Source organism: Aedes aegypti, chromosome 1, assembly GCF_002204515.2.
Source record: "Aedes aegypti strain LVP_AGWG chromosome 1, AaegL5.0 Primary Assembly, whole genome shotgun sequence".
Taxonomy (NCBI): domain Eukaryota; kingdom Metazoa; phylum Arthropoda; class Insecta; order Diptera; family Culicidae; genus Aedes; species Aedes aegypti.
This window is the reverse complement of record NC_035107.1, coordinates 97152027-97167537: the sequence shown is the minus strand read 5'-3', so window position 1 is coordinate 97167537 and position 15511 is coordinate 97152027. Positions and strand designations below refer to the sequence as shown.

The 15511-nt window shown below is 42.6% G+C and overlaps 1 protein-coding gene across 3 annotated transcripts in view; it reads left to right on the top strand.

The window, feature by feature from the left end:
• LOC5570412 (cadherin-86C) overlaps nt 1–15511 on the top strand; it is a 649107-nt gene that overhangs the window by 69800 nt on the left and 563796 nt on the right. Inside the window, exon 1 of one of the 3 annotated variants that reach the window (XM_021843137.1) lies at nt 7962–8437. The exons of the other annotated variants lie outside the window; for them this stretch is intronic. The gene's annotated coding sequence lies outside the window, so the exon portion shown is untranslated. Of the gene's footprint in view, nt 1–7961; nt 8438–15511 lie in introns of those variants that run through there. 3 annotated transcript variants of the gene reach the window in all.

The following is a 15511-nucleotide window of genomic DNA, read 5'->3' as shown; positions in this document are numbered from 1 at the left end:
CCGAAGGAGAGGCTAAATATTATTAGAACCTGTCATGATGACTCGCTTCATATGGGGATTGATAAAACCCTGGCACGAGTGCGACAACGGTTTTATTGGCCCCGTATGGTGCTGGAAATTAGAGAACACATACAAAAGTGCGTTATCTGCAAGGAAAGTAAAGCACCAAATATCGCGCTAGCCCCCCCATTAGGAGAGCAACGCATAACCAACCACCCTTGGCAGATAATCGCTCTCGATTTTATTGGTCCATTACCTCGAAGCAAGAGACAAAACCAATATATTCTTTCAGTGGTCGATCTATTTAGTAAATGGGTAATGCTGTGGCCATTTCGGAAGATTGAGAGCTCATCCCTGAGTACGGTACTCCGGGACCAATGGTTTTATCGGAATTCGGTTCCAGAGGTGGTGATCTCGGATAACGCCTCTTGTTTTTTATCAAAAGAATTCCGTGATCTATTGGCCCGTTTCGACGTACGACACTGGCTGAATGCAAAATATCATTCACAGGCCAACCCAGTTGAACGGGTGAACCGGACTGTGAATGCGGCCATCCGTACCTATGTTAGAGAAGATCAAAGGATGTGGGATACGCGCCTTTCAGAAATCGAGACCGTCCTCAATTCTTCGCTTCATTCGGCCACTAGCATGACACCCTATTTCACAACTCATGGCTATGAGATGCTATCTCGCGGTTCAGACCACAATAAACTTACCATTGATAAACAGGAGCCAACGGACGAGGGGCGAACTGCTCAACAGAATGATCTCCATGGAAAGATCCGTGAACTGGTCCAAACTAAATTAAAACAGGCCCATCAAGAAAGCCAAAAACGCTATGATTTGAGGCATCGAGCGTTTGGCAAAACCTTCAAAGAAGGACAGTTAGTTTACCGCCGGAACATGAGACCCTCTTGCGCCCTGGAGAATTATAACGCAAAACTAGGATCTCAATTTATTCCAGCACGAATAAAGAAGAAAAAAGGATCTTCATCGTATGAGCTAGAAGATCTTGACGGTAAGTCCCTCGGAATTTGGCCAGCCACACATATCAAACCAGGGTAAAGGTCGATACTTTGTTGATAACTCCACTGTTGTTGAATTGCCGATGAGGGAGGCGGTATTGCTTTTCCACTTGCGTTTTCGAGAAAATTCAATAATTTCACGATTGGATCTCGCTTGACCAAGGAACCGAAGAGTAGTCAGCTTTCAAGCATTTAATGCTCCAATCGCCGGGTTAAAAGCATCCAACGTTTATCCAGCAAGATTAACTTCATACTTTAAGAGGAAAATAACCATCATCGTTTTACTAATTTTCAAAACCAGTTTTTTTGCTCAAAATTTAAGCTATGTTCAAGAAAATCTATCATTGCATTACACTTGTTATCAGAATTGCGATGATAGATTTTTATGATGATTTGTTTGAATTTGAACGAAAAAACTGGTTTTTCATTTTTGATGATTGCTGATGATTGAATGATGGATTCTTGAGCCTTAAAGAAAAATAAACGTTTGCTGAAAATGTTCAGAGCTCTTTGTTTACCTTTTTATGTCAAGGGCACCCAGCAAGGTGCAGTTTGGTATGTGAAGTGCTACCAACATGATAAGCAACCTAGCGTAACACACAAAAAGGGTTTAATGAAAAAATAGCGCCTAACATCTCGTCCAAAACGAGATATACCTTCAGAAAAGTCCTCTAGTCATTTCTCAACGAAAAGATACCGAAGGACAGGAAGGGGCATATACATTAATGTTCTTGGGGCCTTGAGAGTGGAAAAGGCCACCAGAATAGCTTTTCCACACTAGACAGAAATTTGGTCTGGGTGGCTTATTCAGAGGTAGTAAGTGCCTATGAATCTTAATAAAGTACTGTGGTAGATGAATATGTGGGATGAATTTAGGTATGAATTGAACGTTGAAAGTGTGAGGAAAGAATGAACGAGTTTTATGGGCCCATTGAATGTAGGTGAATGAGAATAGGCTTACGACAAAATACATAGGTTAGGAACTTAATTAACAGAAATACTTAATTAGGAGCAGGAGACGATTTGTAAATTGAATAGAGCGATAGGTGAGCAATGTAATCCCTGTCGTGCTAGCCAGAGCAATGAACACTAAAGCTATTCAATCCGGTGATTGCAATCTTAAACAATACCAAGCGTGATAAGCAAATAGGAACTACGAGATTCGAAAAAACTAGTGGATAAAGCAATATTGATCAGAACTGTCAACAAAAAAATCTTCTTGAGAACCAATAAATGAATCCGGACCTGGAACTTGAATCTTACCGCCTTGAAGCGTAGCACCGTTGAAGAGGTTCCCTATATTCTATTGAAAAGAGTCGAAAATTCCCATCCTGTGAATTTTCATTCCTAGGAGGGGAATAATTGTTACCGTTTCTAAAGGCAACAATCTAACGATTGGAGCAGGAGGCTCAAGGCCTTAGCTAGTTTAGGGTTTTGTTAATTTTTTTGGTCTTCTTGTTGTACATAGCATAGTTTAGTAGAATTCAAATTAATTTTATCAGCAGATAGGTCAATAAAAATACCCCTCGTTGGAAAATTTCACCCTCAAGTCTCCACCAAAAATTACCACTGTTGGCAGCTCTAGTTCCGGACACTGAGAGAGAGAGAGGAGAGAATGAGAGGGTCAAATGAGAGAGAACGTTCAAGGGGAATATAGGAGAAGAGTTAGTTGATTACGAGACGCCAAACCGAAAAGTCAAGAAAACGCAACGGAATTACCTATTACGAAAAAACAGGAAGCCATTGATCCGCTACCACTGGAGTGATTTCGAGTGTCCGGGATCCAGCCGAACGCCGAGAGTGGAATCTCCATAAGTGTCTCCCGCCGTTCCTGGAAAGTTTGAACTCCGATCCACGGCTTGTGGCAGCTCCATAACCAGTATCGCCGACGAAGTTGCTCCACGTGGCCTAGTTATCCATAAGAAGGAGAAGGCAGGATGAGCCTTCCGTGCCGGAAAAGGAGTAGTGAAGTTTGGTGGCGAGCTCGAGGCTGGTGGCCGACAAGCCCCTAGTTATTGTCGTGTCACACGTGGCGGTGAAGTAGCAACCGTAGTTGTGGAGGTGAGGACTACTGTGAGGCCCGGTGGGATTACCCCCGCTCATAGGCAGCCCAACATCCGATGAGTTGCCACCCCGCACACGAGTCTCGTGACGTCACTGGAGGAAACGGATCCAACGTCCCGAATGGTCCGTCTGATCACCCTTGAAGAACCCACTCGCAAACAGCCGAACCTATGACACAATCCATCGCGGTCAACGTCCAAGACATCCGTTTCTCAGCAACCCTTACAGCCGGTATTCTGTTCACCAACCAAGGATCTTCACGATGGGTAGCCACCCAGGAATCGTAGCTGCACTTCCCCGGCCGTCCGCAAGCCAATAGACCCGAGCCGGTGGGACCACGTGCCTGGATTCTGTGTTCACGCTCCCAAACTCATCGAGTGGCAAGTACCTCAAGTATATATGTTCTCTCTCTCTCTCATGCATGCCCATGGGCCCCATCGCACCTCACCGCAGAACGGCCGCAACGATAATCCCCCCCCCCCCCTTTATCAATGTATCTCTCACTGAATAAATATGTTTAAGCGTAGCTTTCATTGTGTTGCGTTAATTCATTTCAAGGAAGGAGGACTTGATTTTCCTGTGACGTCGTTGGTGGTTTCTTTGAAAATGGTGTTGTGGGTCTTCTCTCAGTAAGTGACTGCCGACCTTGGGATTAAGCCCTGAGCTAGCCGCTTATTACACGTCGTCCTTGCGATAACTGGTGATACAGCGGAGGAAGTAGAGGAGCTGACGGCGGAATCGCTAAACATCATTGAATCGTGGATGACTGGAGTCAAGCAGCAGTTGGTTCATCACAAAACGGAGGTGGTGCTAGTCAGCAACTGCAAGGCAGTTTGATATCAACGTCGGAGGGCACGCAATCTCATCGAAGCGCTCTCTAAAGCACCTTGGAGTAATGGTCGACGACAGGCTAAACTTCAACAGCCACATAGACTATGCCTGCGAAAAGGCAGCGAAGCAGCAAACACTGTAGCTAGGATCGTGCCCAACATTGGAGAATCAAGAAGCAGTACGAAGCGTCTTCTGGCGACCGTATCATCGTCCACACCGAAGTACGGACTCCCGGCTTGGGCTGCAGCGTTGAGAGCTAAACGTAATCGAGAGAAGCTGGCAGGTACGTTCCGGCTCATGGCTATGCGGGTGGCAAGTACCTACCGGACTATATCGTCGGAGGCAGTGTGTGTTATCGCCGTAATGATCCCATCTGCTTCACTCTGGCTGAGGACATAGCATGCTACCAGAAGGGATACAAGGATTGTGAGGAATACCATCAGATTGGATACAATGGCCAAGTGGCAGCAGGAGTGGAATAACTCGAAGAATGGTAGGTGGACCCACAGGCTCATTCCTAACGTGTCGGTGTGGACGAGCAGAAAACATGGAGAAGTTAACTTCTTCCAGACCCAGTTTTTGTCTGCACGGATAATTCCGGTGTCCGATCAATGTCCGATCTGTCGATATATCGAGGAGACTTCGGAGCATGTTATATTCGACTGCCCTCGATTCAGAGAATAAGAAGCGAGATGATGTCATAAATCGCAAGTGTCCAGCATGAAAGCACTTGGAATGCATATTATGTCGTCACTGCAAAGGAGATGGCGTCAAGACCAGAGAGTTCCGGCCCGCGATCGCAGTAGGCTAGATCATACGTCGGGGACTAGATCGACTAGACTAGGCGTAGCGTGGTATCGGTAATAAGTCCTCGGGCGCCTGCAAACCGGAAGTCATCCTCCAACCGAAATTGCGGAACCGGCCCTGACACTTGGTCGACCAACGTCGAGTCGGAATAGGTTGAGTCCACCGCCGGAATCTAGCTTAGTGATTCGCAAAACAGCACTGGCAAATGATCGTCGGAACGCCTGCAAATCGGAAGTTATCCTCCACCATCTGCCGGCTTGAGTCGTCGGAGCACCAGCGAACCGGAAGCCATCCTCCAAGCGGAATCGCTGGAACGACTTCGGTACTCCACCGGCCAGTATCGCAGCATGAAGAAGCGTGTGGCCGAAGTAGGCCAGCTCCACCGTCGGGGACTAGGACGAGTAGCATCGATCGTAACACACCAGTTTTGGGTCGTCAGGGCGCCAGTGAACCGGAAGTCATCCTCCAACCGGAATCGCTGGACTGACCTCGACATCCAACTGGTCAACGAGGAGAGTTCAAACAGCAGTAGCAGAGAACGAGTTGTCGTAGAGCAACGAAATGCCATGACCGTCCCTATCAAAGACTCTAGAAAACTTCTTTTCTTCAGAGTTGACCAACTTCTCGGATTTGGTCGGGAGGATATCTTTGAGAAAATCCTAGAGATATTTTTGAAGGAAGTTCGTAACTACGATATTTTTGTTCCTTTGAATACAAAATGGACAAGAGTAGACTAGACAATCTAGAAACTATATTAACAATTCCTTAACGAAGAACATAGCTGCAAGTAGAGACAGAGGTATGCCTAATATTTTATTGCTTATGTTGTCACACTGTTCTAATTTTGAACGAGTAAGCCAATCACGGTCAAAAAATGTCATTTTACATCTACACAATTCGATTGCAATCTCTCTGCTCAGACTCATACCGAACGGTTCAAATTCAACCAAATTAATAGCCAATCGACACCTGCTTCTTAAGTGGAACACTCCTATTAACTCCATTCTCCGATTTAAGCCCAAGGCCAACCAAAGTGTTATCAAACTTCTCCCCATTCTGTGTCACAGATTTGAAAAACCAGGGAACGGAGCTAGTAGGCAAACGGCGTCGTAAACCCGAATACTTTCCGTTCCCTTTATCTTCAACGGCGAAGGTCATCCCTTCGGAACGGATATTTACAGAACTATAATAGATAGCTTCATATCTTGATGACTCGAATCCCACCGCCCGTATGTAAATAGCGCTGATTTTTGTTTGCCCGCTTGCAACTCCATATTTTGTGGGAAAAAGGGGCGCGACACTTCGCCATGGAACCGGTAATGAGCGTGTAAAGCTGTTGCCATTCGCTTTCTAAAACGTCGCGGAGGGAAGAGCCCAATGTAAACAACCGGAACGTTTTGCTCCCCTTTCGAGGGGCAAGGGAGCACCACCTGATTGCGTAAATTTTCGTGTAAACAGCGTTTGTCACTGGCATTGCCGCGTTTGACTGGTTGAAATTTGAACGAGGGGTGTGACGATGCCAATCTTTATGATGTTGAAGTGAATCGACGGAGTGGTACTGAGCAACCCTTCGAATGACGAAGCGAACGGGGGTGGAGTTGCGTGTGAACTGTGTAATAATCATAAATTGTTTGGTATATTTTATTTTTCTGTTTAATTTGCCCATTTCGTAGTCGTTCCGCCCATCTTCCTCGTTTTTGATTTCTTACCTTTGGTCGCTCACTGCCGCGAACACAGAGCTTGCTGTGTTGATCTTAAGGGGACACGGGAGACCGTGTTATTTTCCCTATCTTTTGTCTCGCTCTAACAATCATCATCAAAACTTTGCCGAAGCAAATCTCGAGTTTTAGTGAACCGATGAAGCTGAAAATTTAATCGATTGTGCACCACATATATAGAATATAGTGATAATTTTTTCACATCCATATATGGAGTGGTACTTGAGTTCTGCTTCTTCAAATGGATAGGATGATTATAATGACGTCCCGTGCGGCCTTAATGTTATAGAGTAATACGACGGTACGATACCGATTTTCGTCAGGAAGAAGTCTGAAATAAACGAAAACAATGGTTTTTAACAATGTTTTAGCGAATTCAACGCGATTAAATCCCATGTTGACAGTTAAATCTGTCATAATCCGTCTGTTTTGCGAAGGATGTCGAAGGCGAGCCCTTGTCCCTACAATATCTTGGCCTTTCATTACCTTCTACATCCACATCTTTGCAAAAACGAACAGATGGATGCGAAGCAACGAAGCGACCAAAAACCAAAACGAACGCGGTCAAGCGTTTTTTTTTTCGTTCGTTTTCGTTTCTTTTGTTCTCGCTTCGCACGTGAGTAGGCGGCGGTGTGGTCCGACCGGCGAATCCAACGCGACGACTCGATGTTTGAATGCCATCATCATCCGGTACTGGCCGCGTCGTCGCTTTGCTTTCGTGTTTGTTTTTATTATTGGCTGGGATTTTGTTCCCGGCGTTTTTATGAGCGTATCTCACCGGTACCAATTTATTAGCTGGCAGTTATTAAAAGTAATAAGAAATTTGTTCGCTTGCTTGGTTGAAAAATAAAAACCGGCCGGACAACGTCGATGATGACGGCAAAAGGCTCGCGGCGACGACGAACTTGACGACGCTCTGGTGATGGATGGGATTTCGTTATTTGCTTTCCTGCCAGATAAAATGCGGGAATTTTGACAGCTCGCCGGGGTTTTGAATTCCGATGCATGTTGTCGCGTGCGAGTTGCATATGTTTTTCAGAATGACGCGATACGGTGAGTGACCGCGAGCTGTGAGTGGTCAGTGGTCAGTGGAGGCGCCGGCGTCAAACTTCGTGTCACTTCGCGCCAAACTCGTCGGCGGTCACCTAGCTGAGTGACGGCGAAGTAGCCCGAATGGTACGTTGTGGTCACCGAGGTTACCATGGAGATCACGTCCGTCAAGTAGCGTAGCGTGTGGTGGTTTCCGGTGACACAGATTTGTCAGGATTGGGCTACTAGGATGGAACCCGTAGCAAGCTTGCTGGGATTACTCGTGGACGAAAGCTATGAATCAAGCGAATTATGCCTTCGCAACAGTGAGTTCACAATGCCCAACCCGTGAGGATTCGAATCAAAGTGGATCAAGAACGGACGACAGTTGATAGGAATTTCCGCTCTGCTTTCGAGGTGCCGTCATTTCCAGTCGGATTACAAAAACCGATGTCCTGCGATGACCACCGGTCAGAAGTGGCTCGGCTACTGAACGGTTCGGATGCGTGGACTTCAGGACACCGGGTTCTGTTGACTGTTGCATCGCGCGCGCGTTTCTCACCCCTGGGTTCTTCTCCTCGGCATTTAGTGGATATTCTATTTGAGTGCTTGTTGTATTTTGGGCAAGGGGAAAGCCTAAGCAGCGGTGATTGTGTATCACAGAGTGTGTATCAAGTTCCTAAAGGAGGTTAATTGGATTATTTGGAGCTGCGTCTCTTGCTGTGTCTTGCTGGGTTGTGATGGGTGCATGATAGCTGTCCCAGTTGCTTTGTTAACGAAGAAGTCTCATTGTGACGAAGAAAAATTAGTGAATTTAGCTGTGATTCATGAGTCATGTATAGCAATACAATACCCGTTGGAGAAGATCAATACAGTTCTAAAATCGTGAAGTTCAGAGCAACCCTTAGGAATACTTCCGGTCATCAATCATCGCAGTAGCCGTGGACGACCAACTGGAAAAAAGTATGAACCAGCAAGAAATTCTATTAGTCATGTTCTAAAATTACTCGTTCTGCACACTTAGAATCCAATGCAGGCGCGAAGCCAAGACTTCGACTCAGCTCAGCCGCTATTACACACGACATTTCCCCATTCGTTGCTATTAAACCCCGAGTGGGTGCTGCTATTCTTATAGACAGCCAAACGACATGCAAACAACGCTGTTCCTACTAGGACCTACTTGACTTTTCATGGCAGACTAGATTTCTTGCAGCCGGTAGCCATCCTAGCAAGCCGTTATTGGTCAAGAAATCACTGAAACGGACGTCCTCATTTCTTCCCCGCCTACTTCGTCGTCAGCTCGTCGCGTCTTGGCTTCTGTTCTGCGGCTATTTCCCCTTTCCAGCAAAGCCTATAGGGAAAAAAGGCGCTAGAGAAGACGCCGCCGAACACACGAACCTGCGACGAAGAAAAGTGAAACTACAAAGTGCCGAGGTGGCAAATAAGCAGGTCAAAGTTGAATGAAATCTGAGCTGTTGTCGTCGTCGTCCCCTTCTACGGTGACCGTTCGTTGAACAGCAGTATAATCTATAGAGGATTTTATTGACATGCTGATGGGTGCCCTGCTACCATTTCTTTAATGCTCGGCGGGTGATGCCGATTATGACGAGTAGTTGACAGCTGAGGTCTATTTGTACGCTTGGTACTTTAAACTGGGGCGACGCAATCGACGGCCGTCGAGGAGAAAGTGTTGTCCGTTGCGAAAAAGGCGATTTGTACCTTGATGTTCGGTTGAGCGTACAAAGGGAAGCCATATCTCGGATGGTGCAAAGGTTGGAATGCTTTGATCGATGGGAGTTTGACCCTGTACAAGGTGGGGGTGAAAGAGTTATTGTGAACCCGTAGACACCTTCGAAAAGAAGGAGATAAGCAGAGATCCGGAATACTTTTGAAAGTTTTCGTGAGTTAATTCTAAGAAAACAAAGAACTTAATCTCATTCTCCGACTCACTTAAATTACAACAGCTGAAAATTCCTTACTTTTCAATTACGACTCTCAGTAATTTTATATCGATATTTTGGTAAATCAAATTATTTAGCAAGATCTCGGCGCAATCTGGTAAACGTTTACCTAGATTCGGCAAATAGTTACACTGCGGAACACGTTTTTGTCTCAAGACCAAAATACCGCTATTAACTTAACTAAGCATGTTGAGAGATTGGCATCTAAGCCGATTGAGACATGAAATTGCAAAAAGATAGGGTTCCGATCTACTTCGTCGTAAGCGCTATTATTCGTCGTATCAAACTTAAAATGTTCCACTACAACGGATATTATATCTAACATGTAACATAGATTAATTTTCCAAGTGTAATTTTTTGAGAACTGTAATGGTTTGTCCTCTTGTTCACATAATATGCAATAAAACTACTGTATTTCGATAAATAACTTCAGTTCATTTATCAATTTTGCACTTTTTCACCGAAATCGTATGAACGAAAATGTACCGAGTGAAATCTGATAAGTGATCGACTGAGCAACGCCACATTACGATTCCCCCTATGTGACATATGTACTTCACCGGGCACTTATTCAAAGTATGGAAAACTATGGATTTCATTCCAATCAAACGTCGTAGAACTTCTGAAATTCATAAATAATAAGAGTTTGCCTTACCGCACATAATTGTAAACGCAAACAAAGTTATTTATCCGTCCGGACTGAAAAAAACTTGTGTGCATCAGAATGATCAGGATGAAGATAAAACAACAGTGAGACGAGATGAAGTCTAAAATGAAGTCGTGAGAATGAAGTGAACGAATATCGTGAAGAAGTCTAGTTAAGATTCAATCAAAGTTGAGACGAGAGTGAATCGCTAGCCGTGAGTTATCCCAGAAAAAAATGACGGGGACTCGAACGACAGTGCTTCGGTAGCAGAGAAAGTCGAAGTTAAATCTTGCTAAACATTTTACGATGAGTGTAAATCGAGAGCTATTTAGATAGAGTTGAGTAAATAAGAGAAAATGAGGGATTCGTGAGTTGTTTCGAAAGTGAATCATTGTGTAGTCAAAAATCAGACGTTTGGAATCTAAGAATTAGAGGAGAGAGTTTTAAGTGCGAATAGGTAATGCATCAAAAAATAGTGAAAATAGGCTAAAAATGAGTCAATTGAGCCTAGAATGAGCTAAGCTTGAAGTGAATTGAAAAAAAAGTGATGAAAATTTCCTTATTTGCGTCTCGATCTGTCTCTAACCAGCAGTATCCGTCATTTTAAAATGTTGAGGTCCTGGTGAGAATTGAAAACATGGTTTTTAAATCTTTCTCGACGGTTCAACCCGTTTGGTGTCTCTTTAAAGGGTTCGATTTTCTATTGTTTTTTTTTTGGTCAAAATGGTTGTGCATAACGTAAAAATATCATATGAATGGCTTTTTTCATATGACAATAGAGAATCGAACCCTTGAAAAGAGCCTAAACGGATGGAAACGTCGGGAAAGAATAAAAAATCTTGTTTTCAACTCACACCAAGACTTCTTAGCCAAATTTTTCCAAAGATTAAATCGATATCACAGTCGGAACTCAATAAGTACAGAAACGTTGATGTTCTGTTCCTTTGGTATTTTCTTTGGTTTAGAGTATTTCTGAACCTTATTTTGTAAAAAAAAAATCACAACAGAACCCATACGGGGTTTTCCGTAAACCACGTGGCAATTTTTTCTAACTTTAATGATAGGGGATCTCGCTCTTGGTCTTTTGTCTATCAAAAATTTCTGATCTTCCAGTCGTCGCACAGTGTGCTACCGTCAGAACCACCGCGCTGCTGTTGGGAACGAAAAGCGAGGTTTTGATCAGTAGTGTTGTGCAAAATACCACCGCGCGACGACTTAAGTGTTGAAATTTGTATGGACTGTGGTCTTTGGTCAGAACCCTCCTCCTCCTTAAATGAACATTGGCGTAGGAACATGGAAGGGGGGAGGAGGGTGGCACACAGAGGTTCAGTTTTCCAAATAGCTGACAAAAACCCAATTTCCAAATTTAGTTTCAAGTCGAAAACAAAGTCAAACATTCATCTACAATATCAGATAGCTAAAAAACATACGAGAATTAAAAAAAAAAGCTTCAAATGTTCAAAAGCCTAAATTTTAGCCCAAAAACTCTACTTTTTCATCAAAACCTAACGTGAACTGCCCTTGGAGAACACAAATTAATTTTCATGATTCCCTAAAAAATACTTAATCCTTCAAAAGTTCAGAATTTTTCCTTGCAATCCCTCCAAACATTCATCATTTCTGCCAATTCTTATACTGGGCTATTTTGCTGAAAGTTCAACTGGCAATTCATTCAAAAAAAAATCTTTAAAATTTCAATACCTTTTTTTTTACAAACTTCATTTTTATTGTGTCAAAAATTCTTCTGTTTTTTTTTTAGAAATTCTGCATGAAATCCCCGTATTATAAAAGAATTATCTACGAGAAGTGTTTTTGAAATGTCTCTTGCCTTCGAAAATTTATTGAAAATTCCCAGGAATACTTTTGCTTACGAAATTAGTATAGCAGGAAGCGAATTTGTGGAGAAGTAACGGAAGGGGAAGGGGTTTATTAAGGTGAAGGTTCATTGAGCACGTAAACATAATGTTGCCACCCACTCGAGCCACCCGCTAAAGCACCCTTTTGAGCCACCCAACAAGGCGGAGCACAATGTTATGTGCGTCGGCCAAAAATGAATCATTATGTTTCATGTATACCTCCACCAACAAAATTATGTAGGTAGTGTTACTTGCACACGTTTCATACAAAGGTATTATTGTCGATATGAATTCATCAACATCTTCATAAAAACTCAAAATCACAATTTATTTCATTTGGTAGTGAAAACATGTTTTTTGACCAAAATTATAAGCATTTTTCACACCATGCGTGTGTTGTTTACTATTTTTGGCAGTTTTCTCCACTCTTCTCTCGCTTCTCACGGACGGAGAAAGTTGCCATCAGTATGCATTTGAATTCTACAGTCAATTGTACTGTATGATATCTTATATTCATTTTTGCTGTTAAATTGCGTCGTACATTGTTTTTCTCACGCATAAAAATGTTTTGCAACACTTGTGACATTGTACACCTTTTGAGTATTATGAAATTGTAAAATACGTGGTTTTAGCAAGTGTATGAATATCCAAACCATTCTAATCGCAAACATAAACACTGGCATCACTTCCAATCAGTGAGAACGGCGCATCCGAATCATAAACAATGTTGGCTCAGTGAATTCGCGTTCCGGTGCTGTTTTCGAGCACAAATTGACTAATATAAGTGATTTATTGCTCCCAGGAGCATCGTGCGTGAATAATCGAAGTGTTTCAAGTATCGCATTAGATTTTTGAATTGCTACGGTGAGTAGAAATACGATTAAAAGTGAGTTTTAGAACGGGCACCGAAAAGCCAGCAAACAATATCTAGGTGCGAGAAGAAGAAGTGATTCGGAAGTGCGTGGTATTTTATAACACAAATCACAGCAATAACTACGTATTTGCATTCAAAAACGGGTGATTTGTGAAAAACACATTATGGAATGCTTTCAGTTAAGAAACCACCGCTCCACAATAAGGTTAGTAACTTCAAATAATCATTTTTTGTGATCGCTCTCCAAAACACTGTGAGAAGCGTGGGAGGAGGGAGCGGACAACGAAGAGGGAAGTAAGGTGCCATATTAGAGGCCATTTTGGTACTCATGGGGATATGTCCTTAAGATATTCATATATGTATGTGTAAGGATCTCCATTAGAATAATTGTTAAGAAATAATTTTATCAAATATTGGCAGAATCTGGAGTTTTGAAAACTTACAGAATTCTCCAACGTATGGTTCCTAATTTCTGAAAGTCCATCAGAAATTAGGTAATGTCAGATGTGATCTTTGGCAATTTTCTTAAAAATACCGCCAATTGTTTCGCGGTTAACTTCTACAGTTCTACCAAAATAATTTAAAATAGTCATTCAAAAGCTTGAGCTTGAGCTTGATTGGCCGCCCGTGGTTGCTACTCCAGTATCGCCAGATCAGCTGCACTTACACAAGGAACCAACCAAATGGCTGCTTGAGATTAACATACACCAACAGTTTATATTTGCTGGTGGTCTTTTATATTTAGGAAAAAATGGTGCCTGCCACGTCAGAATGATGACCAATGAGGGGAAGGGGAAGGAGTTGATGATGCATTCAACTGGCTCCTACGGTAGGCCGTGTATGCCACTGCATCTACGCCAATTCATGCGGGAAGGGTGAAGGGGGGATTATTTTTATGACAGAGAGGCTTGCTGGTTTGGTTAGCAGACTGCCTATGTATCAGGCGTAAGGAAAAGCGTGCTATAATGATGAAAGAATGAAAGCGTACGGAAACGGTTTATTTCTGTCCGTCTCGGGTTCTAGCAAATGTTAAGAACTATGGACCGATGCACAAGTCCACTGTCTGACGTTTGAGCGATGCCGTGTTATTTACGTGACTTGCCAACGAGTGAATTCGGCACCGCTCAAACGTCAAATTAATCAACTCGTGCACTGGTCCATAATAGATCAACTGTGATGTATTAAGAGTGGTAGATAGAAGCATGTGAAAGATACAACTACAAAGTACGAGGACTGGGACGGGCCTAGGATTGAACCCATGACCAGTAGCCATTAGACCCATGAAGCGGTAGCCATTAGACCACCAAAAAGTTTTCGTTCCGCCTCGAACACGTGACCTTTGGATTCAGAGTCTGACACCATACCGCTACACCATCATGTGATCGTGGTCATTCCAAAAAAGAAAAATTTGTATCTACATCAATCTGTTCGCCATAGTATTATGAAGGTTTGAATTTCATGCAAAACAGCTCTTTGTTTCTTTATCATTGAGGTTTTCAGCCCTTGCAATAGCGCAGAGGGTGCTTCTATTCAAAGGCGTTGATGAGGGCGTTTCATAATGTAAATGTCTAAACTACTTTAATATATTTCCAACACATGATAACCATTATGCATTTTCACGTGTTTAGTTGTGTTCCATTTCAATTAAAATGCGTAACAAAAAAACTCTCGAAATTCAAAAAAGAAAACAACAAAATTTTGGAATTCTGTTTAAGCAAAAATTACTCAACCAAAACTTACGTATAAATATAAATAATAAATCATATAATTATTCTTTTTTTGGGATTTGATGTTTAAAATATTTGGTTGTGCTTCAATGTGAAGTGCCGTTTAGCCTCAAATTCCAAACATGACTTATTTTCCTAACAGTGGCAATTTCAATGGTATTAATTGATGTTTTATGGGCCCATATAGCCGTAGCGGTAAACGCGCAGCTATTCAGCAAGACCAAGTTGAGGGTCGTGGGTTCGAATCCCACTGGTCGAGGATCTTTTCGGGTTGGAAATTTTCTCGACTTCCCAGGGCATAGAGTATCTTCGTACCTGCCACACGATATATACATGCAAAAATGGTCAATCGGCAAAGAATGCTCTCAGTTAATAACTGTGGAAGTGCTCATAAGAACACTAATCTGAGAAGCAGGCTTTATCCCAGTTGGGACGTAATGCCAGAAAGAAGAAGAAGAAAAATTGATATTTTATCATTTTTTTATTGAAAAGGACTTGACTCATAGAAGAATTCATCATCCTGTGTAGAAATTTGAGTAGTTTTCTTGAAAAATCACTTTTAAAAGTCAAGTGTTTAGAATGTGGGTCATGTTCGGAATTTGATACCATTATCATTATGAAAAATAAATCGGAAAAAATCGTTCACGATCAAATGTTTCAGGTTTCTTGAAGCGGGCGCGGGTGAGATATTTCGCATAAGGACGTTTCGCATACGGACGTTTGGTATAATGGACATTTGGCATAATCAGAATTATATGCCTTCTTATAAATGCTACCTGTTTTTGTATGAAATTGCTTTATGCGAAACGTCCATTATGCCAAACGTCCGTATACGATATGGGTCACCCCCAAGCGGGGCATCTAGAAAGTTAGATTTTTTTGGGATTGAAACAAGATGTTTTCGAATCTAAGTCAAATATAATGTAGGAGATTGAAGTAGGCAATACAATCATTAGGAAGGTCATAGTAGGCT